Genomic DNA, 27,062 nt, shown 5'->3' with positions numbered 1-27,062 from the left:
AAATCACGGTGAACTGTCTGTAGTACGTTAACTTCTTTATATTTGATTTTAAGATCTTTTTTATTACATTTCTTCCTCCTTTTCTTTTTTTTTTTTTCCTACCTGTATGGCACGTGCCCTCATTTAAGTCCCATGTGTAGCATGTCCCAGTGAATCATCCCAATGCAGTTCAGACCTGTGGCACAGGCTGCGTGATCTGAGCAAGGAATATGTCCTTAAGCTCTGCATACATTTTGAAAGCTATGAAAACCACCCTAAGAACAAATAAAATCAAAATCTGCCATGTAAGAGTCAGAGAAAGCAAGCTTAGAGAATAACTTCTTCTTATGGTACAGTAGAGATTTTAAGGAGTATTGTACAACACTGTATAATCATCTGGCCAGCAATTCCATGGGGAAGTATTTTTCAAATGGCAGTTTTGGTTGTCTGTATAAGAAATAGACAATGAAACAGAAGTATTTCTAAGAAGGGCTTTGGACAATGTCTCCCTATGCCCAGTATATAGAGCAAACACAAATCTGCACTGAAACACAGTTAGGTTTAAATCGTGCAGGCACAACCCAACTTCTCTTCATCATTTGCGGAGAGGTGGTGATACACGCTGCTCCTGACAGTGACACTGTTTGCTAGTGACTATGACTAAATTCAAAATATCGTGGAATGAAGATTCTCTGGATAAGCTAACAGGATAAAAGCCTTAAGAAATTATATTTGCTTTGTTTTCTGGAGCTAAGGTCAAGCACGCTGAAGCTTCAGGGTTTTTTGAAAGGTGGAGTTGGGCTAAACTCCCAACAGGAGAGAAACTGACAGATTTAGACATTTGTTTAGTAACTATGTAACAATGTATCAAAGCTAAGCTGTTGCAATTGTCTTTGATGTTTATTTCTACCACAGGAGATCAGGAAAAAAAAAATCATCTATCCAAGTACTCAAATTCAAAAACACAGTGAAACCTTCTGAACGCACAACTAGCAGGAATGAGGAAACATATTTTCCCCCTTTTGGATGCTCCATAAAAAAAGCTTAATTTATGTTTCTGTTAGAAAGCCAGTGGTATTTGCCTGTTCCCGCCCCCCCAGTATATCACAGATAATACACAGCTGCTGGGTTTATGAGGAATTTGCAGTTGTAACTCAGCAGACAAATCCTTTGTTACAAATAGAGAACAAATAATGGGGATTTACAAGGCTGTAATTATACTGAGAGGGTTTATGCATGAGGATATATTAAAAGACTATACTATATGCAGAATATTTTTTTAAGAAAACCTCTAAGCATTATCCCCACTTACACTAAGGACCCTTTTATAATGTTACCATAAAAGGGACTTTAAATGCATGTCATTTAGGATGCCGTCAAGTCTCTGCCAAGCTCTCCTACGTAGGCTGAATTGTAGAATATACGTGTTTTACGGTTAGCAAATGATGATAAATGAGCAGAGCAAACTTTGAGCCCAAAGCAAAAACCACACTAAAGGTAGATGATGTTCTCCAGCAACCAGGCAAAGTATGCCAGCTGCTGCAGTGAAACGGGAGCAGAGACCAAAAGGTGATGCCCACAGTCCCCACCAGCTGATGCTGAGCAGCCACACGGTTGCACAAGAAGCGCAAGCTGAACAACTGCCCGATGAGCCCACTCTGGCTACTGATCAGGCCACTGCCATATGAACAACAATGCATCAGTTGAGTGATACACCACTGAGAGCAAAGACCTTGGTTTTGCCTTTGCACTGGTCTGTCTGGTCAAGAAAGGCACCTAGACACACCGAAGTGGGATGCCCTGACCCATGGCAGATGCAGTCAGTATTTTGGATGTCTTATTTCACCGGCAGCCTCCTGAGGACAGGCGCTCCCTATGCACCAGAGGCCTGTGGCTGGCTGCACGGCACTCGCCAGGGGATCCACCAGTTACAGCTGCATCTGAGGATGCTCTGAAGTGAACTGCCAGCCAGCTTGTCCCAAGACTAGGAAAACACAAAAGCAAAGATGACTTCAAGTATCCCACTCTGTGAATTAAAGAGGATGTTAGGTTTTACTTCAATGTATACCATGAACAGAACATAGCTGAGAAGTTATCTTACAATACGGTGCACATTCTTTCTTTAGTTATCGATGGCTACCACAGTTCCTGCCCTTGTTACAAGTCAGGAAGGATTTTACATCTCCTCACAATAAAACACTGAGCTGGGAATCACAGAGTCAAAAAATTTTGCACAAAGTTATCCTGAGATGATTTTGATCCTACTGGCTTATTATTCAACTAAAATGGGAGAACTGGACTGTTACTCAAGAAACTATAGTAAATAAAATGGGAATTACTTTCCCAAACCACTTCACTAAGATCAGTGATTCATTATCATAAGTTTAAATTTTGGAGATAATTAATTATTGGTGGGCAGTAGCATGCAGAGTTATCTACTGGATTTTGAAGGTGACCTTTCAACACACTGAAACAGTTGCTAATGGTATATATGACAAAAAATCCACTAGTTTATCATGAACTGCTTTGATGGAGACAGGCACTATAATTAGATAGTCAAGAGAAATCCAGATCCAATGCAACAGACATCAACATCACAAGTAGCATGTCTCCCATGTAGAAGTTTTGTGGGGTTTTTTTTCATAGATTAATTATAATGTTTTGACTTCTGGCATGGATCCCTGAACCAGACAGGGGTGCAGGAAGACTGTGTAACAGGAATGTGCAGGGATAAACAAAGTGGCATGAGGCACACGCAGCAAACCCATGGCACCAGGTGGCTGAGTGGTCCCGATTTGACAGGAGGAAGGAATGGGTAGCATCACCTCCACTATCCTTCCACATCAGCATCCAGCTAGTGGTGAAAGGAGATGCTTAAAGCCTGTTGGTAGAGGACAGGGGCAGAGGAGCAACCTGGAGAGAATATGGGAGAGAGGCAGAGGTTTATAGTCTTCCAGCTTGATCACCCTGATGAGTGATTCCATGTCCATAGGCAATACTAGACACAAAATATCCTACTTTCTCCTTAATTTGTTCAGAAAAGGCTTTCATACTTGTTCTGCTTCCTGCTTATAAGGAAGGAATTCTCTTCTGCAAATGTATCAGAAGTACAATATGACAAAGCAACTGAGTATTGCAGCTAAACAACAACGGAGCAGAAAGCATTTTTCATTTTACAAACCAGAAGAGTTTTTCTTCCATATAGTATTTCAACATTGGTTGGGTTTTTTTTTCTTTCAATCTATGACTTTCATATTTGGGATCAGTCATATGGAGTATGTAATGGAAAAGCTCTATTACTTATCTGGATCATTATTTTATTTTGTTTTCCTGTGGTTCCAATTGTTCATTGTTAATTAGATCCAGCCGTAACATTTCATTGTGCAAAAGGCATACTCTGTTTTAATCAAATCTTGGACAGCATTTTGGATGGCACCGTTAGCAACTTGGACAGAATAGTCTGTGGTTTCCTCACCGATGAAGAATCAAAATTATTAACTATGAACATGTCTTCCACTGAATGCTGACAATTATCAGGTTATTTTGATGAACATCTGCCTGTTTCATGGAACCATTTTAGATTTCCTTGTGTTTTTGTACCTGGTTTCTTCACTCAAAACTATACTGAAGTGTAAACCTGTCCCATAGGATGTACTCATGGTGAACTCCTACATCATTTTTCAATTTCTCGTTTTATGCTATGCTGAAAGCGATGCTGTAAACACAAAAGCTGACTGTGCTAGTCTCATCTATTTGAAATCAGACCTTTTTATTTATGATGTTCAAATGATCTTCCCTGTTGTTTTAGCAGTGAAGAGAAATGGACAGTGTTTGGGAACAAAAATACCAACAAACTCCTGCTTAAGGACTGTCTTTGTAAATGTATTTTGGTGACAATGTACTGATTCAGATTATCCTCACAGGTATTTACTGATGACAAAAATCTAAAAGATGTCTCCTTGGCAGGAATAAACACAACACTGCTTCTTCCTATTGATACATAAATTGTCATGAAATAGCACTTTTGATATTGGTGCTGCCGTTTAGAGAATCCTTGCTAGGTTTTACATTTTGCTCTGTAAGATTACGCCACCCCTTTTATGTTAGGTCACCCAGCGACTGCTCCTTCCCCCACTACAGCCCCAAGGAATCACAGACTCATAAACTGATGTTTGCTGTTGCCTAATCACTGGTCTGCAGCAGCTCCATCACCAACTAAAAGCAAAAATAGAGAAAGTAGCGCTGTTTAACACCTTTGTTGGTGACATGGACACTGGGATTGACTCCACCCTCAGCAGTCTGCCAACACCACCAAGCTGCGTGGTGTGGTTGACACGCTGGAGAGAAGGAATGATATACAGAGGGACCTTGACAGGCTTGGGAGAGGGGCCCGAGCAAACCTCATGGCATTCAACAGGGCCAAGGGCAAGGTCCTGCATGTGGGTCACGGCAATCCCAAGCACAAATACAGGCTGGGCAGAGAATGGACTGAGGGCAGCATTGAGGAGAAAGACTTGGGAGTGTTGGTTGACAAGGAGCTTAACATCACCTGGCAATGTGCGCTTGCAGCCCAGAAAGCCAACCGTACCCTGGGCCACATAAGTGTGGCCAGCTGGTTGAGGGAGGTGATTCTCCACCTTCACTCCACTCTCGCAAAATCCCCACCTGGAATTTTTTCCATTCAACTCTGGGGGCCCCAGCAAAAGACGGACACGGACATGTTGGGAGTGAGTCTAGAGAAGGGCCACGAAGATGGTGAGAGGGCTGGAGCACCTCTGCTATGGAGACAGGCCGAGAGAGTTGTGGTTGCTCAGGCTGGAGAAGGGAAGGCTCCGGGGACACTTACTAGCAGCCTTCCAATACCTACTGGGGCCTACAAGAAAGCTGCAGAGGGAATCCTTGCAAGGGCATGTAGTGATAGCACAAGGGGTAATGGCTTTAAACTGAAAGAGGGTAGATTTAGATTAGATGTTAGGAAGAAATTCTCTACTGCAAGGGTGGTGAGGCACTAGAACATGTTGCCCAGAGCAGCTGTGGATGCCCCATCCCTGGAAGTGTTCCAGGCCAGGCTGGATGGGGCTTTGAGCAACCTGGTCTGGTGGAAGGTGTCCCTGTCCACAGCAGGGGGGTTGGAACTAGGTGATCTTTAAGGTCCCTTCTAACCCAAACCATTCTACGAAATAGCCACTATAACAGTGTTATAAGGACCTTAAAGAGAAAATTACAAAGGATCCTATTATCCAGCTAGAATTGTCTAGAGTTTTGGAAACCTTGAACGTAATAGCTTATAGCTATGCAACTACACTATCTGCCTGGTTGTAGTATACAAATTAGTAAAATCTAACACACTGTCTAGCCGTCAGTTATTACTGCTTGCCTTCCCTTTGCAATACAGGCAATAATGCAACTAACCATCTTATATCATAAATTATAATATCATTGCATCACATTGTATTATGTAATTACAGAGAGATGTGAAAATTTGTTTGCTTTTAATCTTCTGATTTTTTCAAATTATGAAAACCTTTCAATCACAGCCTGAAAGGAAATCCAATAAGCTCTATTTGCACATATGAGTGGTGATTTTGGATGGACATTTTGCTGACAAACTGAAATGTCTCTAATGGAACCTTTTTTCCAGTAAGAACTGAACACCATCTTTCAGATGTTTTAGGTTATGCACTCTAAAATGGCCTTATGCCAAAGCATGAGTCACTTTTGAAAATTTAAGACCCTGTATCTAGTATCAAAAACCAGCAAAATATAAATTTCTTAACCATTATCAGAGTAGGACCATAATTTGGAGAAAATGAAATGCCCATTTTGGTTAGTTTCTTTCATAAAACAAAATAAAACAAAACACCACAGCAAATATTTTCAACTGACAAGTTAAAAAAAAATACAAAAAGAAACCAAACACACAGAGAAATAAGCCTCTTTCTTAAATGGGGTAAAAAAAATTGTATTTTAGATTTCTCACATATTAAACAACTTCTGCCTGTATTTTGGGAAAAAAAATCAAACTAGTGGTAACAAAAACTTGTCTAGTTTTTTGACGTGGTGCTATGTTTGCCACATCAGCCCATTTCAAGAACAGTGCCTCTAGGAGTTTAAACCAAACATATCATATTTCTACCACTGAATAGAAATACTAAGGGTCAAAATCCCCAAAAATTTACTCAGAAAAACTAACATAAGTAGCAGTTTGCCCACACAAGGCTTGAAGAATTGACATTTCAAAGCCTCTTAAATTCAGCTTTGCCCTCGGTTTATGTACAATTGCTTCTGCTGCCCAGCACAAAACCCTGCCCTCATATGAAAAGATGCCGAAAAGCAGAGACTGGCGGGACAGCAGCCTGCTTCCTTGTCACACAACTTTTATGTTCATAATTCCTAGCAAGTTCTGTGAAGTGACTGACAGACTTTTGGAGAAAAAAAAATAAATTCAATGCAGCAGAAATTTTGTTGGTTTAATGCTACAGCACAGAAGACAGCAGCTCTGCATGCCAGCACAGCAGGAAAAACACTCAACTGGTTTTAATAGACAAGCATTTAGTGCAACTAGTATAATCTACAGTAGCATTTCCCCCTATCTATTATGTGTGCCAAAAGCTAAACTTTTGCTTTTATACAGTACCTTGCCTATCTCCAACACAGTACCTTATCAGCTTTCTCTCCATTTTTGAGGTATTTTAGTAGCAAAAGAGGGGGGACTTATCAGATTCTTGAGATTCCTTCTAGAACTCCTGTTTTCTTCTGTTCTGTGTTTATGTTGCCACAGAGACATAAATTCAGACATGTTTCAATAGGAACTGTTATTTGTTTAGTTAGCATAGCTCATATTCTACGTCAAACAACCTCTCTGAGTGTAGAAAGTAATTTAAAAGGTAAAGAAAACTCCAAGGAATTCCACAAAGAAAAGCTGGGATTTCAAAAATCAGGGATAGTCAATCCATTTTACCGGTGTCATTCCCCAACACCTCTTTTTCTAAATTTCAGGAAAAAAGTGAAAGAGCAAGGAAATGGGTAGCTAGAGAAATCACTATTTTTGTAAGCCAGGTGTCATAAAGCATTTGTGCTACCTTAGCGGCAGCAATTACCCTGGAAAAGATTTTCAAAATGGCATTCAGCAGCAGACTTACAGGGATGAGGAACTGCCCGCAGAAACAGAAAAACAGATGATGACAGATCTGCTCTGGTAAAACATCAGTTTGTAACTCCAAGATACTTAACAGGTTATTCCTTCCCAATCTTCCTGTCCATCCATCTACTGTTATCCGCCTCAGTGCTGCCATTGGGTAAAGCTGATATCTTAATCCTAACCCTTTGAAGATAGCCAGCTCCAACAGACTGACCCGTTTTTAAACATATTTTCATAGACAAAGCCCTCTAACTGCCAACAAGTCTGCACATTTAGGATTCAGTACTCAAAGCAGTGAGTGATTAAAATCTAGTGATTTTTCAAGAGAAGTTCATAAGGACTATAAATACAGCACGTAGCATCAAAAAGCCTCATCAGCCAGACATCTGAGTACCAGAAGAAGATACAAGGCATAAAGGCAATCAAGCCTTCAAAAACAACATACCAAATTGATTATGCAACACTGGAAGAATGAGTATTACAGGAGACACTTTACTTTTTATATATGTCAAACATGTTTATGATTTCTCTTAAAAGACCTATCTTGCATTATCCTGATAGTAACAGATAGTTCATGTCACACCTGCCTTGCTACACTGCGTATCCCACAATAAACAATGCTGCCTGCCTCAGACAGAATGTCCCTTCCAGGTACATATCACCTCCCGAAAGGGTACAAAAATGTCCTACCCTGACACTTTCAGAGCCAAGATCATGAGCAGGAAACTCTGACTTTCCCGATCTCAGCCATGAGCATACAGCACGTAAGCACAGGCAGCACCACAGAGCTTGCCCCGCTACCTATGGGTGCACGACAGACGCTGACCACTTGACCAGCTCTGCAGACTGTGATGCAGCCTGGAAACCTGCCTCTCTCAAGGAAGAAGAGCTGCACATTTGCTGATCCATGCTGCTGACACTAACAGATGCATCTGACAGAAAGCTGCCTCCATGTGACACCAGCAGCAGTCACCGTGCCAGCTCACTGAGCACCCCGGGGTGGCTCATGAAGGCAGTACCGATGCCCAACTCTCCTCTGACACTAAACCCTCCCGTAGACAGAGCAGACCACACAAGTGTGCCTGCAAGCTCCCCAACGACAGGATCGGAAGACAGTTTGGAAAAGCATCACACAAGGAGGATGGAAATCCATGAGACTACTAACAAACTCACTCAGAAACCTGATGATGCTCATGCAGGGCGCAGTGGCTGGAATTTCAAATATAAGATATGCCATCCACCCTAACCAGACCATGCTCCCTGTCCTCCACTGAGGTTTTGTACCGGCACTCAGAAGACTGCCTGTGCCCACTGGCTGGAGAGGAGTGCAAAAGCAGCAAGAGACTGTGCTCTGCCCTTTTTCAGAAAAATAGATGCAAAATTAGACAAGCAATGGGAAAAAACAACCTTAAGCTGCCTCAGTGCCAAGGCTGGGGGTGGGGGCAGTGCAGGGAGGAAGGGCTATATTTCCATTTTACTTTCTTTGGGTTTGCTTTCTCCTTTTATTTCAGACAGGTCTCAAGCTAGTAAGGCTGAGGGCAATCTCCTGTTTACCCGGCAGACCCCAGCTGTGGGTAAGTTCCTCACACCATGACAGCACTACTAACATTTTTCCCTCTAATTACTTTTGCCCAGTTTTCTATTCTCCGGGTCAAAAAGCAAGGAAGAGCTTCAAACACTTAATGGGGATACCTCCTTCTAAAAAGAATCATCCAGAAAAACTGCAATTCAGCATTAATAAAGGCTCATGTCTTTTCTACAGAGGCTTTCTGCATCCTGCAAGCAGAGGAGTTTTTCGTTTAGCAGGCAGCAGAAAGGGAAGGGCTTCCATCAAGTGATTTTGAAATTCTTGGTCAAAGGTTAACTTGGTTTTTAACTTCAAAGTACAGAAAATCTTGGAGGCTGCAAGAATAAAGGGGTAAGGGCTGCCCTGAAAGTAAAACTTCAGAGGGATGAAACCAGGTGACAAAGGCACATAAAGCTGCCTCCTGTACTACACCTTTCCTCACTCTTGGTTTCACAGATAGAACCTAAGAAGTGAAAAGGCAAAGCCCATTCTAAAAAGTTTTAAAAATAATCAGATTTTTCCAGCTGGCAGCACCAAAGGAGGAAAGGCAGCTTCACTAATTAAGATCTGAACTTCTGCTTTGACTTCAGTTTTTTGTGATGTTACTAGATATTTAAAAATATGGTACTCATTCATTGCAGGGTGCAGCACCCGCGGGGCAGTGAGTAATGGTTTTACTCTTGTTTCAGTACTGGCAGCAGCATGTTGGACTGGAAAATGAACCTCTATTTCCTATCTATTTTTATAATCAGTTTATCTATCATCTGCTTAATTCCTACCCCCATATGCACAATAGAAACAAACATCTAAGAGTCAGTACTACGCTGAAATACATTCACAACGCTGCCATTGATTCAGACAGCTAACTGATGACACTGACTTGTAACAGAGGACAACATTTGGCCCCAAACAGTACGTCTGTAGCCTATATGAAAAATTCATGAGCTAAATCTTTTCACTTCTTTTATAAATAGAAGACAAAACAAGAGAGTCATCACTTAGGGAATGATTCAAAATCTAAACCTAGGATAACGTTCTAAGGAAAGCAACTGGTAACAGAGACAAAGTGTATTTTCTCCTCCTAACAGAAAAAGGATGGGATTAAGTTATTTTCTGCCCTTTTTTTGCTTTCCTTAATTGAAAAAGTATAAAATACCAACCAAACGTAGCAGTAAGTTATCAGACACAGAACAGAAATCTGTATTATTATATGCCTGGCTGTATTTTGCTGCAGCCCTGAAGGCATACATGTTACTGAGTTCTGGTTTATTTGCAAGCTTTCCTGCTTCTCTAAACACAAACATCATTTTTGGTATTTCATAACTAGCTCCACATTATGAGGTGATATTAGCAGTGGAGGTGACAGCTGGCAGGAACTTTTGAATCGAAGGTTCTCTTTCTAACTGATACACACAAAACTCTGTACTAGCTCTTACAAGATGCACTGTTTACTGAAGATGATTACCCATGAGTAAATAATGAGTCATGATATCCTTAAAAAAGCAAACACACAGAGTTAAAGAATAATTTCTAACACGGGTAAACAGACAGCACTGAAAATTGAATCACTTACGTGCATTTTTCCTAATAAAGTGTTAAGAACTAGACAGGCTATAGAAAATAGTCCATAATTAGATAAAAATATGTTAGAAGATCTTGGAAAGACTGTATCTCTTTTCATATAACTGTAAAGCACCATTTATAGACATAGAAACGGGTAAATGCAGTCTTAAATATATGCAGGAACAAATGGGATTTTTATTTGGATGACACAACACAAACACCACGGTTATTTTGTCATTCTTGATGGTTTACTACACTACCTTTGTAAACAATGCAGACCATTGAAACGCTACATATTGGCAATTAGGCAGGAAAGCAGTACTGCAAATCTAACACTGTAATTACAACATGCAAGTAAACGGCTCATTTTTACTATACGCTATCGGACAACCTCCTAGCACTTTGAGAATTTACTCTTGGGGAATTCATCTCCTGACAATCATTGACAGCGGTGAAATACTCTCCCCTTCATTACTGCTGCTTCTATATGCATCTGATTTCTAATGCTACCTTATACCTTCCTAAGTTCACCATCAGGCTCCAAAAGACCCTCTAGGGAGTATGCTGGCAGAATAAAGACTACAAAAAGTAAGCTTATATCCTGTCCATTCAAAACACCTTTCATCTTGAAGGACTTTGCCTACAACAGTCTGCTGCCAGGCACTCCGCACTGCCTCTCCAAGCACCTAGTGAAACTCATCAGCAGTCTTACAAGTAAAATTAAATGCAAGCTAGTGACCCTTGTGACATCTCAGCAACTGAGAGTGGTGGCTCTGGAGTGACAGCAAGAGTTAAAGACCATAAACATACTCTACTGTAACTGTGCCGTTTCCTATAACCTTCTAAAATGTTTACTTGTAAGGACTAAAGCAGAACAACCTGGACTCTAAAAAAAAATAAATAAATACAATATTTAAGGACAATAAGGAATTATATGGAGACAGGAAAAAACATGGACATAACCTGCTTTCTTTGTGAACACCGCTGTATTAGAAAAAGATCCAGATTGAAAGCTGAAACGGATGCTGTCCAAATGTTAGGACTAAAGCTCTTTACTTGACATACTACATTCTGAAATTAAGGAAGCCAGGATATATTTGAAAATTTAATGATGATTGAATAGTCACACCTTGGAAAGCTGGGAAAAGGAGTGAAGTTTTACCATGACACCGCCATTCAAGGCTGGGTACAGCCACCATACTTTGGGGAGTGCTGTCCAGCTGGGGTACCACCAAGCAACTAGGCAAACATACACCAAACCTGGTAAAGCTCTGACTTGGAGACAGGGGTGCTTTTTCCCCTTTCTTCGTTGTGTACTTCTCCTAGCATATTGGTCTTGAAATGTAATCTCTTGTGCTTTGACCAACCTACAACCTCCATAGAGCTATACACAGTTCAGTTTTTTGAGACTATGTCACTTTAAATCACAAGTTTCTAAAACGTTGTCATGACATTTTAAATAGCATTTTTTTAGAGAAGAACCCGATAGCTAGTGAGATGGCCAACCACAGAATGGATCACACAACCTGTCCTACAAGTTTCTTAAATTACAGACACTTACACTTCTGAAGCAGGGTTACATGTAACCTGCAATCCTACAAAGTAATCCTCATTTTTTGGCTGACTGATGAAAGTTAAGATCACTGAAAAGGCACTGAGTAGCTTTAGCTGCCCATGATCACAATAGAGAAGATGACACTTCTTCCCCAACAACCCACAAAACTTAAAACACTACCATAAAGAAAAGGAAAAGGAAGAAAAGATGAGAGCAACTGGAGAATTTAAAAACCCCTTTAGGGCACTTTAACTGCCAGTCTGAAGCTTAAAGGGAAAATGAAATAAAATCTAAAATGTCACATGGCACTTAGAAGACTATATATGCCTGCATTAGGCAAATACAACAGAATCCTGTTTCTGCTTTATTTTGTTTTATATTATTGAGAATGTTTAATTAAGTAAAAATACACCACTAAGAATAGGAAATACTTCAACATTAATATTTTCCTTTTTTCTTTTCATGATACAAATATTCCATATTCTCAATGTTGTTATACTAGAGTTAAATTAGGTCAAAGGCATTATTTAGTGTTCAAAACCAGAACATGCCACAACTATTAAAAATTATCATACAAAGGGGCCTTCAGTAGCTGCCTGTCCCCCATTCTACCAGAGCTGTATCGTTCCATGTTACACAGCTGCTGATGCTTTACACAGCTTAAGATTCCTGTCATTCACTTCCAAGGTGATAACACCATCACACACAGACCAAAGTCTTAGACCCATCCCTTCTAATAAGTAGGTCCCTTCGTTAAAAAATCACTTTCATTTTTTACATCTACCTTTTACAACTACTTTCAGACAATTCAGAGACATCTCACCAACAAGCATACACGGACACTTTGCGGTCTTTGCTAATATAATTTTCCTTTTACTCCCTCTATTATTTTTCCAGCTCTTCCCTGAATTCTCTTCTGTTTAATCTCTTCTGTTTAGAAAAAAATATAAATAACGAGGGCTACACAAAAGGGAATGCAGTGTTCCAGGACTGGGCTTATGTGAGCCATAGGAAATCAGTACAAAGCTGAGAAGAGCTGGGGTTGCTGTGGCATGATGTCATGACCTCTCTTTACAGCCAATTATACCACCAATGCAACAGTGTTCTTACATGACCCTGTATCTTTTAATTTTTTCTCTCTTTTTTTATTATTACTGTGCCTGTCTTTGCTTTACTTATTCTAGATACTTCCTCCAGTTTGCTAACGGTCTAACCAAACACGTATTTCTCCTACACGTCCAAGCAGAAGACCCAATTTTACTGTCAACACAGCCAGATCAAAGCAGCTAACCGGTTTTGGAAACATCAATGCCAACACCCTAATAATGTCCCAATTTCTTATGTTAACCAAAGCCATAAAATTATTCTTGATTACCAACGGGTAATACAGCAGAAACATAACTTGAAGATACATGTTGACAGAAAATTAAGTTTATTGATTCAAAAATATAATGCGTTTACTAGCAGATATTCAGCTACTGATCTGCAAAATGTTCAAAAGATACAAAAATATGTGCTATGCTGCACTTCCAGAGAAGTACAGGCTCATAATTCAGTAGGTTTTGTATATTTGTCCCATTACATAACGTTGATTAGAAGACATTAGCTTGGATTAAAAAAGGAAGGGCATTAATTGCTTTAAATATTAATACCATTGGCTAACTGACATATAAAGGTATAAGGACTCATACTGAGCTTTCACATACTTTCACCAAGTTTTTCATAAAGATATCAGTAAACAAGAAATACAACAAAATTAACTAACGAGATTCCACATTACATCAGGGAAACAACCCCAAGTGATATCACAAAAGTCTGAAGAAGAACAAACAAGAACATGGTATAAATTTAATCCCTAAATCAAGATACTATGCTTGCCATATATATAGATGCAGATGGCTGGGTATACTGATCACAAATCTAGTACTGTACACAAAATTATTTCCATAATGTTAAAAACACATTGTAAGCAGATCATTTTGCTCACAGAACTACTGAACTTTGGAAAACAGTAAGCCTGTATCACCAACCTTTATTTTTGCCTTTCTCATTTCTCTGGCAGTAATAACCACTGAAGGCAATCTCGTATCAAGTTTCGTTTTGGAGTCCTGACCCCTGATGTCAAACATTGCATGAAGATGTGTATTTATTAAACACAGGTAATGTTGACTGAATTTCAGAAATCATTGTTGGGATCATAACTTTTTCTTTCTGGCATATCACTTCTGGGTACTGCTCCTTAAGGTCATAATCTGCCTTTGACATTCACCAAGACTTCTTCACATGGAAATGAGACAGTAACTCCACCCCTTTGATGTTATTAAAAAGGCCACTCACTCACTACTAGGAACATTATTGAAGAAAACACATCCAAGCAAATTAACAGCAAAGTATCACAAAGACTGCTGGCATCTGCTGGCTATAACCTAGTTGCTCAGATTTGCTATGTTGGCCTCAGTATATAAAAGGAGTAACACCAGACCTAATTTTTTCTGACTTATATGTCATCCATCCAAAAATACAAAAAACATGCAACAAACATGAATCCCCAAAGATTATCCTCAATACAGATAAACTCAGCAAAAGTAAGTATTTAAACTGTAACTTCTGATCTGCCCATCTGCTTTCCCCACTTAGCCCTGCTCTCCAGATGGGAAAACAGGTGAGGTCTTGAATTACTCATATGTCGCTCTGTAGTTTTGCCCACACCCTTCCTCCTGTTACACCATCATCTAAGCATTGTGAAATTTGGATCTCCTAACAGAGATTGCAGCTCTTAACCTCCACAGAGCCACAGGTAAAGCTCAGTCCTATTCTATCCTGCGCCTTGCAACATCTGCCAGGCTGAATCTGTCCAATTCTTGCTGCCTACTGCTCTTTCTGGACTTAAATACTTACTCTCTTAAAGAAGAAAAAAATGACATTGAGGTTTCTACAATCCTAATTTGCAAATTGTTTCAAGCTCTTTTAGATAAGATTACTTTCCAAAGCAAACACGGTAATACTATATTACTTTCACTTCCCAAACACAGACTGGCTTACGACTGTGCAGGGCACACAACACATTGGTTTCTTTCAGCTGCCTGCGTTCACAAACAGTTTTCACTGACTTCAGGAGATCTTTGCAGAAGTATGGGATGTTCCACTCATCCAAAGCTATTTAAAGGAGCATGACCTAAAGCAATATATTGACAAGATTAGGCATGGTGTACCAGGAAGCACCCTTAGAAACAAAACACTAAAATAAAATAATCAAGACTGTAGATTTGATCTTGTAGATCCGGACTTATAAATGGTAAAGGTCTGCCTTTAAATATCTTTATTGCACCATCAATTAATGCAGCTGCAGACTTATAATCATCAAAATGGACTACGGCTACATCTACACAGACATGTTTCGAAGAGATTGAGCTCAAGTTATAACTTGGCTTGCAGCTGAACTTCACAAAAGGGAGTCCAAGCTTTTTGTCTTACTGCATGTTATGCTTGTCCAGACAGCGAGCAATATCCTGTCAGCAATTCACTTCCCCTTTGCCTTCCATCTCCAAGGTAAACTGCTGACAAGCCTTCCTGCTAGTCCTTGTAAGCTGAGGAAATAAAATATGTAACAAATATTGAGAAATAGAAAGTTTTTACCAAAAAAAGGCAACCTGCAGTGTTGCCGCACAACATGGGTTAAACGGATGGGCATGTATATTATGGGCATGAATTTTCAGCTGCAATTTGTGGATGAGCTTGAACTGCAACTAAAGGTAAGAAGATGTCTGGTACATGCCTTGGCTGCCAGCCAGCGTCCACATTGGTCCCCACAGGGCTGCCCCATGAGTAGGTGTAGTAGTAATGGGAGCGGGAAGACAGTCCGCTTGAGTTCAGGTTTTGTGGCTGCAATTCCACCACTTCATTGCTTTCAGAACTTGGGTTGCCCGCTGGAGAGACACATAACCCAAGAAAGAGACCTCCAAAAAAGTTCTGGGAGCCAAACTGTGCAGCAAAGGTCAAGGGAGAAGGGAGAGCAAGGGTCCATAGAGTAGTCTGCTTATGTAAATTTGGCTTTTTACACTTATTTCCTATGAGCGAAGCATGATCAGAAAATGACTCCTGAACAGCGGCCAAGTCCTGGCTACATTTAATGCCCATGTGACTCTTTCTATGGGATCAAAGGCAAAGATCCTGAACATTGGCCCCTTATGTGCCAAGGTGAGAGCACGAGTTCTGGTTGAAGTTTTAAGTAAGCTCACAACTTCAGTGTGTGCATGGAAAATGCATTTAGAGCACTTTTTGAAGTTACACAGCAGCTTAAGTTGTTTGTGTAGACCAAAGTAGTAAGATTTGCTCTCTGTTATTTTGGTATGAATTCATAGTATATTTATTGACTCCCCTGAATTTCTTAAGGCCAAGCCTGGCAGACCAGCTTATTTTTAAAGCAAGCTCTACATTTCCCATTAAATGACTCTGTCTTAAATTATTTTTTCCTTCACTCATCTCTAACCGAGGGAGCTGCAATTCCCCATATCATTCTGCCCATCTCCATCTCAAAATGAGTTTTTTCAGAAAGTTTCAGTCACAGAATGGCTGAGGCTGGAAGGGATGTCTGGAGACTACTAGTCCACTCTCCTGCTCAAGCAGGGTCACCTGGAGCAGGTTGCCCAGCGCTGTCCACCTAGGTTTTTAAGATCTCCAAAGGATGAAGACACCACAACCTCTCTAGGCAATGCATGCCAGAGTTCAGCCAGTCAAAATGGTCCTGCTATTTCTGCAGAAGTAGTCAAAGGAAATGTTTTTTCTCTATGCAAAATTTTAGACTCATTTTCTTTCATCTACTTGAGTTCTCCTACTCCTTGGAAGAGAACCTGTAATTTGGCAAGCAAGGCCCTTATGACAAGATTTAATCCTGCTGTCTCTGTGAAAATCTAGTCAGAAAGGGAAAATGGGGGAGAGCAACTTGCCCAAGTTTATTTGTGCTCCACAAAATTTTTTATAGCATTTGGAAAAATTACATTTCATTCAGATTCTTGAGTTTACTAGCTATCAGGTATTTCAGAAGACCTGAAGACACTGAAAACAGAAGAAAGCAATATATACATACATATATATACACATATATATGTTTCTCCATATATATATAGCTCCATGCCAGGAAACAGGCTCTGTAAAGAATGCAGTGCAGAGCCTGAAGACCAGAGGTATGGTGCTGGCTGCAGAAACACGTGTGGCCAGGTCTGCCCTCTCCCCCAGGAGAGCCCAGTGAGCCCACAGAAGTTCAGCCCCTTGCCAGCCAGCCGTCCACAGTGACTGCCCCTTGTGCCTTAGACTGCAGCCTGGCAACACAAGATGGACTGGGGCAAGGGAGCAGAGGCCAAGGGAGCAGAGGCCAAGGGAGAACAATTGCCTGACACACCAACCCTTGGACTGGGGAAGTTTGGGGAAGGCCTGCTTGTCCCTCCTCTTCCAGTCATCAGACCAGAACCATGACCCAGACGGGCTGGCAAGTCTCCATCTACTCCACGTCCTCTGGTTTGGAGCTATGAAAGCTGCTCACCAACAGATGCCAACAAGAGTACTCCCAAAGCCTGGCTGCTGGGCACTAACCCCTTCTGTCTCTCATGAAGAAAGCAAAAGAAGAGCATGATAATGAAGGACTTAGTATTAAGCAGGTGGGGGGGAAAATGCTGAAATACGCCACAACCAGAGCTGACAGGTTCGACCATAACCAGGCTGGATGATAAACGGTGAACACCAACAGCACTCAGAGCTGCGCCACAAAAGGAGGGCTGAAGGCGAACACCTGTAGGCCCACACAAGGAATGGGCAATCTGCCCTAATGAGAAAGTAAGGCAGAGGAGAGGAGATGGGAAGAGCAGGAGATAAGGAAGCACCTTAGCCTAGCTGTCCCCCTCCCATGTATCCCATGCCACAGCAAGCCACCTTATCCCCATCGCTGCAGGTAGGACAGAGAGACCAGGAGGGCTGGCTCAGGGAGCAGCTCTGCAGAGAAGGTAAGACCAGAGCCCTCCCTCACTCGGGAATTAGGGAATCCAGCACTTCCCTGCCCCAGGCCACACCATTCCCACCCACGCCTAACCTCCTAGCAGAGAAAGCACTTCTACCTTTGCAAAACCGAAGGGTGTCTCGACACGAGGCCTTTTGAAGCGATCACAGCAGAAGGTCTTTCTGCCTCGCAGAATGCACTCCCACCATCCACCAGCTGGAAAGACGCGGCCAAAATGGCTGCAAGCACATTCCCTGCATCCTACTAGGAGAGTAACAGTGGGCGAGATTCATCTTCCGTGGGCAGAGGATGCAAGCAAAAGGGCTTCCCAGGAGGCCTGACTACCAGAGCAGTCTCTGGGCAGAGGATGAAAGCAAAAGGGCTACCCAGGAGGCCTGACTACCAGAGCAGTCTCTGGGTTCTCCTAGAGTTCAATGGAAATGAAGACAGCTGTCATCAAGATGGTATCTTGTGCAGCAGCCTACTTGGTAAGAAAGAAGGCTTCATACTTTCAGAGGCCATCACCGTTTTCACCAAAGTCTCACAGCACATGCCCGTGGTCCCACACATACACAGCAGAACTGCCAAGTAGGGGGGCAAGGGAGGGAGATGCCAAAAGGCAGTAGGACTGGGGACAAAATAAAACCCAACGACAACAACGAACCCAACACAGTAATGCAGAAAGATGAGAAGGCAAAAGCATAGGGCCTGGTCAACACAATGGCAAGCAGGACTCCTGACCTCTCCCTCCTGGTGGCAAGACCCTGTCAGAGAGAACCAGGCAGCAGACAACTCCAAGGACAGTGCAACCCACTCTACCAACAACAGAAGCACGGCAGCTGCCTTCAACATCTGCCAGATTCAGCAACCAGGGCAACCAGCAGGACGTCCTATGGTGAAATGAGCTTGAAGATGCCATCTCCATGCATAGAACTCTTAAAGGAAAGAAAATGCCTCTAGCATCCCTGTCCTATTCCTGGCAAAGGAAAAAAAAGTAAAGTATCCGAGGCAGGGGACTTTGGGGTGAGGGGCATGACAGGGAGAGAGCTTAACTGTTTACAATAGTTGAATGCTAAGATGGATAATTCAGGTAAAATACCTTCATGGTGCAGAGCTAACTGATTTTCAACTCAAAATTCACAATAACTAGCGACAAATTACTGTTACCTGTGTACAATTTATAGGCAAGGACCACATGCTCCCCATATTCTATGTAACCAACTGAATTCCCTGTGACCTGATGTTCAGAGGTTTCATAGTTTCAGGTACAGTTAAGAGGAACTGTAATTTTCAAACACAGCTATGACTATACACAGCTAAGCACCCTGAAAAGCAAAGCAGTACCGTCCGTGGACTCCAAACCTTTGTTTATCTGCATATATGCAAAGATACCCAAATTAAGGCTGCATAATCAACCTTAATTCTGGTATTTCTTTTCCTTAGTGCTTGACATTATAACCTTAATAATCAGCAATTTAAGTAGCTGAACAGTTGATCCAAGCCCTCTGGCCAGCCAAGCTGTTTGATTCTGGTCACACAGACCACTTCAACAACCAAATCACTTCAGTAAGTCACATCGGTGAAACAGGCACAACATGAAATACACGTGATTCAACACTGCACAGAAGTACTCTGTGTTCCAGAAATAATTTTCTCTGTATTTGTAGAAAGAAAATTATACTTTAGTATTGAATGGAAGTAATTATTTTGCTTCAGAAATGAAATTTGTCATGAATATTTTATAGGCCAATACCCTTTTAATGCATATGTGCATGGGCATGTATATTCTGGATTTATGCGGATACAAGTCTGTACAGAATCCTTCCTTGTTTATCTAGTGGATAATATGTTTCACCTTATCTTTTTTAGAAGAATAAACGCAATATGGAAAGTAAAGTCAGACACCTAACTTAAAAAATGAAGGCTCAAGATAAACCTTTCCATTTCCTAAAGCCATGAACAAAGCTATTCTAAGCCTTATACAGAAGTGCAACAGCTCCTAATTGCACTTTGAAACACCTTGCACACAAACACACCCTATTTTTTAAAAAGGCATTTGAAATATTAAAAAAAAACAAAAAAACAAAAAAACCAACAAACCAAAACAAAAGAGTTGGGGATAAGCCATGGAAAAAAAAATATTTCAACACAAAACTAGATAGAAAACAGATGGTATAATGCCACATGAAGGCAATCCTACCTGTCAAAGAGTTCCAAGGAGACAGGCAAATGGACCAGAAATTACACGATTGTGCTAAAGGCCAGAGGAAAAAAACAATGCTAAAGAAGAAAGATCTTCACTTCATTAGTGTCCATTCTTTCTATAGTTAGGAAACCAAGAAGCAGTAGAGCAGCACTCCATACCTGCTTGGCTTGGACAGCCTGTACTGTAGGTACTGTGACAAGTAGCTGGCACAGCTGAGTCAAGGGAAATAACACAACGTCATGGGTGGGAAGTGAGGAGTTAACAGTGCACTGAAGGAGGCCAAGTTACAAGACCAAGGCAGTGGAAGGAAGATGTAAAGGTCTGCAAATCCATGAAGCATGAGAAAGGAAAAGGCCCAGAGTTCAACAACATTGTAAAGATGTAGATAATGAGAGCAAACACAACACATGACTCAAGGAAGCTGACTTGCAAAGGTGATGAAAACAGCTGTTCTTACCCACAGAAGTGTATTTTTCTTGTGAATATTTTAAAAATGGTTCATCCATATGTGTGTCACTAAGATATCCGTTACTAAGCAATTGTCCAATGATCCAACTACTTATGTAGTTGACAAGTACTTCTAATTTTCTTCAAAGAGCTCCTTTATTTTCCTACGCCACAGTTGTTGCAAAGCACATCCTACAGTCAAGCAACGTTGTTGCTTACAATAGGCAAAAATATTCAGCAGGTGAGCAGAATTAATGATCTCCTATCCAAGACAAAAAAGTATGCATTGTATATGCATGCATACAAGCAATTTGGTTCTACATGTAGCAACTTCACTCCTTCCTCATCCAGCAAAGGCAAGACTTACATTTTGACTTTAAATTCACTTGAAGAGACATTGATCTTGCCCTGTTTTCTACCTTACTATTAGGCAGCTTGACAATCAGTCCCTTTATTTCTTCCAATGGAAAACAGTACCCTAATTTATTGGGTTAGGTTCACCAGAGGACACAGAACAGTTCTGTAATCTAGAATGATCACACTGCTTTCATGCGTATAATCTAATTACAACATAAAGAGTATTTGTCGCTTCAGTTCATCAGTAAAAATTATTACAATTCTGTATATTTAAGACTTGAGGATACATAGTAGTATTTTTTAAACTGCAGTTTATTCCATTATTCTTTGACTAATTTATTGGTTTAAGTTTCACAGGACCTTTAATTTCTAATAAGCTACAACAGGTCAGAGTAAAATGAGAATTTTTATGACCACAAGCATTCAGAATTGAAAACACTATTTAATTTTTGTATTTCAAAAAGGCATTTTATTCACTTACAATTTCATCCTGTCTAGTTGCAGGCTGTTACATGCACTTTGGCAGTGTGACCATAAACTGAAAAGATTAACAACAGAACCAACTTTTCCAACTGATCTTTTTTACTTGCACTGCCTCCCTAACACAACCATGTTTAAAGTAAAGAAGTTGTGATGAGTAATGGGAACAATCTCATTCACGTGTTGTGAATTAAATGAGAGAAACAATTTAGGCAAGATTAAATTACTTTATTCAAAATGTCCTCTTGGACCACATACAACTGATGAAGTAACAGAGAATTGAAGAATCACAGAATGGTTTGGGTTGGAAGGGACCCTAAAGATCATCTAGTTCCAACTCCAATGAAATATAATTCTTTAATCTTTACACAGAAATTAAGTTTCTTCATAGTCTGCCCTTGATTTTCATAACAAAGGCTCTCACAACACATGCATTGCTTGTTTAGTTATCCCTGTAAAATATGTAAAATCCTAGCTCATCCCTGAGAAGACAGTATTTCTCCACTGCACAATGACTAGTTTAAAAAGCATCAGCAGCAGTACTGCCATGCTAATGGCCACATGAATTATTCTGCTAACTTCTTTGATAGGATAAATTAATCCAAGCAGACCCCCAGACTAACATACCCACACTGCATTTTCCAGTACAGACTTCCTCAGCCACTCAGAGGCCTTTCTTCAGTTAAGCAGACAGAAGAAGAGTACTTTCATGACTTAGCAGAATTCTGCTGTCCTAAACCTGAAAAGCTACTAAAAGGCATTTATTTATTTATTTATTTGTTTATTTGAATGGGGCCGTGCAGGAGAGAATCTAGGACTGCATATATAGCCATTTCTGAAATTTGGAAAGCAGGGAACAAAGACAAACTGTGGAAATATAAAGAAAAACTTTCCTAATCAGACCTCTGACTCTGGCTGACAGAAAACTCGCAGACTGAGATCCTGACCATGCTCTCTAGAAACCCATGGCATAGAAGTGCTGCCTCGTTCCCTGCAGGTAGGTGGACAGTGCCCCAGCAGTATCTCTTCCCTTCCTTCAGAGGCCAGATTCTCATGTGCTTTGGGAATCCAACATGCAAAAGGACAAGACAGAATAAGTACGCAGGTCTGCATTGCTACCCTGCATCCTGCAGTACAGCTCTGCCCTCTGCCACAACAGCCACCTCCTATTAAAGAGCAAATCAGTTTGGCTGGATTAGCCACTAGCACCAAGTCCTAGAAGGAAATCCAAGACACGAGGGCTCACAGAAATTGTGCTACCATCCTTCTCGTGCTTTCCCTCATCTCAGGCTCTTTATCTGGGCTTCCTTAATATGCATGCCTCTTCTGCCTTCTTCAACTTTTAGTAATAAGCAAACCCCAAATCAGTAAACCAGAATATGACAGAGGAGAGATAATGAGCTCCAGAATTTCCTTTTCCAAGGAGCCAAAATTCCTGGTCTCACCCTTCCGGTAGCAAATGAGATTCTTGCTGGAGGATGTCCTGCCTCAAATCAGGTGGGTTTTTTGAGGTTTCATCTCTTGATTCCCTTCCAAATAGAATCAAATTTCAAGACAGGCTACACTAGACAAACTCTGACAAACTTCAATGATTTAGATTTAGCAATCCTTCTCCTCCCTGCTTTTCTCTTGGCTGGGTTTTTAAATATAGCCAAGAGGAAAAATCTTGCTCATCACCAATAACAGGGAAGCCAGGAGAGGTTTTATGCCTACCACAGGTATGTATTACTCTGCAAGCTTCTTTATGGAACACCATTCTCTGTTATCACTAACAACTTTCTCCCCTTCACCCTTTAAAAAAAAAAACACACACCAAAAATGCCCCACCAAACAACTGTATAACAAACATGGGAATTACAATATGCATATCACAGAAAGCATGTCTTAGGACTTCACATGTCCCACTACTGCAAACTCTTTGAAAAAAGACCTGAAGACAGGTGTTGGCAGGGTAAGCAGCCTTCAGCAGAAGCATATTCACTTTTTCCCAAATCCCTCACATGATGGGAAACGATCAGATAATAAAATCAATGCTGTAGCATATAAGAGAGTGAACAAAAACACCGCCACCACCTTCTAGTCAGCCAAAGAACATTCCCACACAGGAGAAGGAGACAGCACAATAAATTTGACTTTACATAACGACTTGGATATGCAAAGAATTTCAAAAGCACTGAACAATCTGGAGTAGCCATGATGTAGTCAACACTAACTCATACACGACTTGATCCAAACCCACTAAAAATCAATGGGAGATTTTCCATCAACTCTAACAAGACTCTGGTTTGAGCCCTCTCAGCTGTGAGCATCCAAGTCCGCAGTGTCACAAGCCGATGCAAACCACAGCTAAATCCTCTCTCTTCCAACATGGAACCATAGGACATTTAAATTTCCTCGGGTCCATGCAGCAGCAGTACCCTCAGTTTCACAACTGGTACGTCAGGACTAGATTATTCCATCATTAGCAAGTAACAATGGAACACACCAGCTCATCCAAAGGTCACCAATTCAAGCAAACTGAAGAAAGGCTGAAATTAATTTAAGGGTCCTGGGGACTAATATGAAGGGTGATTTTGAGCCAGTCAGTAGAAAAGACACACACACAAAAAAAAAAAAAAAAAAAAAAAAAGTCTTGCAAGGAAGGAAGTAGGCATATCCAGTTTCACAAAACTTGTACTGTTACTGTGCCTTAAACAGCTGTTCTGTGAGAAAATGAAGAGCTGTACTTTCCAGTGACTTAGTGTAGCTTCTTCACTTTTAAAAAGGCTATATATTTAAATAGTTATATTCTTTACAGTCCAAAGTAAGGGAGAGACCTCAAGCCTCTCACTGTATGGCAACACTGCTAACTAATGCAATTGCATAACGATAAAGCCTCCTGAAAATTACCTTGTTACTACAGAAATTTCTTATAAAGAGCAAACCCTTTGCTCTGTATTTTTTTTTCCTCTCAAATGTTTATTCAGAAGTTGGAGCTGGGAAAACAGGAACCAGAAAATCTAGTAAATTGTCTCAACACAGAAGTAGTACTGAACTGTAAAAGGAAAGCAAACCATTTTATAAAAAGATCCACAGTCTATCAATTATGCAAACATGTATTTACGACAGACTAAGTTTTGTAAATAAAACCTAAATATATTACTATAACTAGCAGATGGCTCAGTTCAAATGTATGAATTCTGCGTTAAGTTAAAATAATAAAAGGCAGACTGTATACTGGAGAGAGAGAGGCTCGTTCGCCCTCCCGAGCCCGAGCCGGTATGTATCACAGCGGTTTTAACCTGCGTTTCTCCTCCCAGCGCCTGGATCACGGGCGGTAACTGGGGATCACGGACCCCCGGCGCTCCCGCCGCTCAGCGAACAGGTGCGATCGCCCCCACCAGCAAACGGCCTCTAAAGGCTGACAAATTCCCCTCTGCCTTTCCACTCATATGCTGCCTGATCAATCCACCCACCGCAGCTTCCAAGCCTTCCTCTTCTATATTTAGTTAACAATTAACACATTTGGCTTTTTAACTTCACGGATTTCTGTTGTTGTTGCTTTAGAAAGTCAAATAAAACTTCAATGGATAAACTCTTCACGGGGAAATACCGCCTGCGCTGCAAACATAAATAAATAAGGAAACGCCGGCGGACGCGCACGCCGCCGCCCCCCCCGCCCCGCGGCCCCGCCGCCCCCCGCGGTGATGCATGCCGGCGGGTCGCGGCTCCCCGCCCGCCCGCCCGCCCCGCGCCGCCGCTCGCCCCCCGCCGCCCCCGGATGCTGCGGGCGGCGCCCCGACGGGCCGGCCGAGCCCTCTCTCGGCGGCGTTTGCGCGCCGCTGCCGCCGCTCTACCCGCCGGTGACGGCTAAATATAGCAAGCGGCCGGGCGGCGCGGCTCGCCTCCCCCGCGCCCGCCCCGCACCGCCCCCCCTCCGCGGGACGGGGGAACAGCCCCGACGCGGGGCAGCGCGGCGCGCCCCGGGACGCCAACCTGCGGAGCCGGCACCCCCTGCCCGCCGCCCGCCCACGCCTGCGGCCGGGGAGCGCTGCCCCCCCCTCCGCGCCCGGCGGGAGCCCCGGTGACCTACCGGCGGCGCGCAGCGTCCCGCCCGCCCCGCGCCCCTCGCCGGGCACGGCGCGGTGCCTCTCGCCGCGTCCCTCCCGCCAGCCGCCGTCTGGCTGCGGACGTGACCTGGATTCCCCCCGCCTGCGCCGCCGCCTCCCGCGGGGCCGCGCACACGCCGCGCTGCGCCCCCCCGGCCCCGCCCGCCCCGCCGCCGCCGCCGCCGCCGCTCACCTCCGGCCGCCGCGACCCGCCTCGCCTCGCCTGGTCTCGCCTCCCCACGGCCCCGAGCGACGCGCGGCGGAGCGGAGCGCGCGCAGCGCAGCGTTACGCAACGCGCCCCGCGGCCCCTCCGCGCCGCGCCGCGGTGAGGGTCGCCGGGAGGCGGGCGCGGGGCGGAGGGAAACCGCGGCGGAGCAGGAGCCGCCCCCGGTGGCCACTTGTAGCGCCGCTGGGGCTGGCGCCCGCAGGCGGCCGGGATCCCCGGGGCTGCGCCGCGGCCCCGCGGGCGGGCGGCGCCCGGGCAGGGCGGGCCCCGGGGCGCCGCCGAGTCACCCCTTCCCCGCAGGGGCTCGGGCGGGCGGCCAGGTGCGGGGCCGGCGCTGCGGGGGGAGCCGCCGCGCTCCTCTGCCGCGGGAGTTGAAACCCCGCGGCGGTGACGCCGCAAGACGCGGCCGTGGGTCGCCCTGACAGAGGGGCATGGGCCGTGGTCGGGGGCTGGAGGCAGCGGCCCCGCTGACAGCTCCGCCGCAGGCACGGAGCCCGTGCCTCAGCCCCTGGGAGCGGGCACCCAGGCCGGCCGCGGCTTTGCGCAAACACACAGTCAAAGGGCTTTTTGATTGCAGCTTCTGCGTCCGGCCGCGCCGTCCCAGTTATTTACCCGCCCGCCTTGCCCAGATGGGCTTTGACAGGCGCGCTGCGAGGCCTCCGCCGCCGGGGCGCGGGCAGCCCGGGGGGCGCGGGCTGGAGGTCCCGGCCCGGCAGCGGTGCCCAGCGGTGCCCGGCCCCTTGGCCCCGCACCTCGGTGTGGGGAAGCTGCCCCGCCGCGGGGCCGGGCGGTGGGCAGGCCCCGGACCCGCAGACCGCCGACCCCTGCGGGGGCCAGGCGGGAGCAGCCGGGCCGTAAGCAGCGGGCCGTAAGCAGCCGGGCCGTAAGCAGCCGGGCCGTAAGCAGCGGGCCGTAAGCAGCGGGCCGTAAGCAAGCAGCGCGCCCGCGCCGGCAGCGGGACGGAGGCCGGTGGGCCTCTGGCCTGCAAACCTGGGGGAAACTGAGTCCCAGGAAGACGGCCCCACACCTCGGCCCTGGGCACTTGCCCCTTGCTCCTAGCCAGGCAGGCGGCTCTGGGAGGCAGATCGTTGCCCGGCCTTCAGTCACGCTCGGGAAGATGTGCCGGGAAAAGGATGACAGTACATCCCCACCACCCATCTCTAATTCATGAGGCAGGGAAAGCGAGGAAGGAGAGTCTCATTAACAGCTCTCAGCTTCAGCGAGCAACATGGCGTCTGAAGTAACAGGCGTGAAAGCAATAGCTACTTGAAAGAATCAGATTGGTTTGTTTTTCCTTAAGGAATTACAGGAATATTAAACCCTTCTTGCAGTTATAAATCATTTAATGCAAATCATTTAATCCAAACAGAATTTTTACAGGCTCATGAGGCTCACTCATTTTGCCAAGAGTGAGTCATGTACAAATAAAATGAAACCAACAAAGAAAAGAGCTCTCATACCAT

The 27,062-nt window shown here is 43.6% G+C and overlaps 1 protein-coding gene across 6 annotated transcripts in view; it reads right to left on the bottom strand.

Annotated features, from left to right (window-relative positions):
* THRB (thyroid hormone receptor beta) overlaps positions 1 to 25,799 on the bottom strand; it is a 161,370-nt gene extending 135,571 nt beyond the window's left edge. For 2 of the 6 annotated variants that reach the window (XM_055708175.1, XM_055708173.1), the window contains exon 1: positions 25,566 to 25,798. The gene's annotated coding sequence lies outside the window, so the exon portion shown is untranslated. Of the gene's footprint in view, positions 1 to 24,501; positions 24,708 to 25,356; positions 25,469 to 25,565 lie in introns of those variants that run through there. The other 4 variants (XM_055708181.1, XM_055708174.1, XM_055708177.1 and 1 more) reach the window with 4 other exon arrangements.
* Between the last annotated feature and the right edge of the window lie 1,263 nt (positions 25,800 to 27,062).

This window comes from Falco cherrug, chromosome 4 (genome assembly GCF_023634085.1).
Source record: "Falco cherrug isolate bFalChe1 chromosome 4, bFalChe1.pri, whole genome shotgun sequence".
In the NCBI taxonomy this organism is placed as follows: Eukaryota; Metazoa; Chordata; class Aves; order Falconiformes; family Falconidae; genus Falco; species Falco cherrug.
This window is presented reverse-complemented; position numbering and strand designations above follow the sequence as displayed.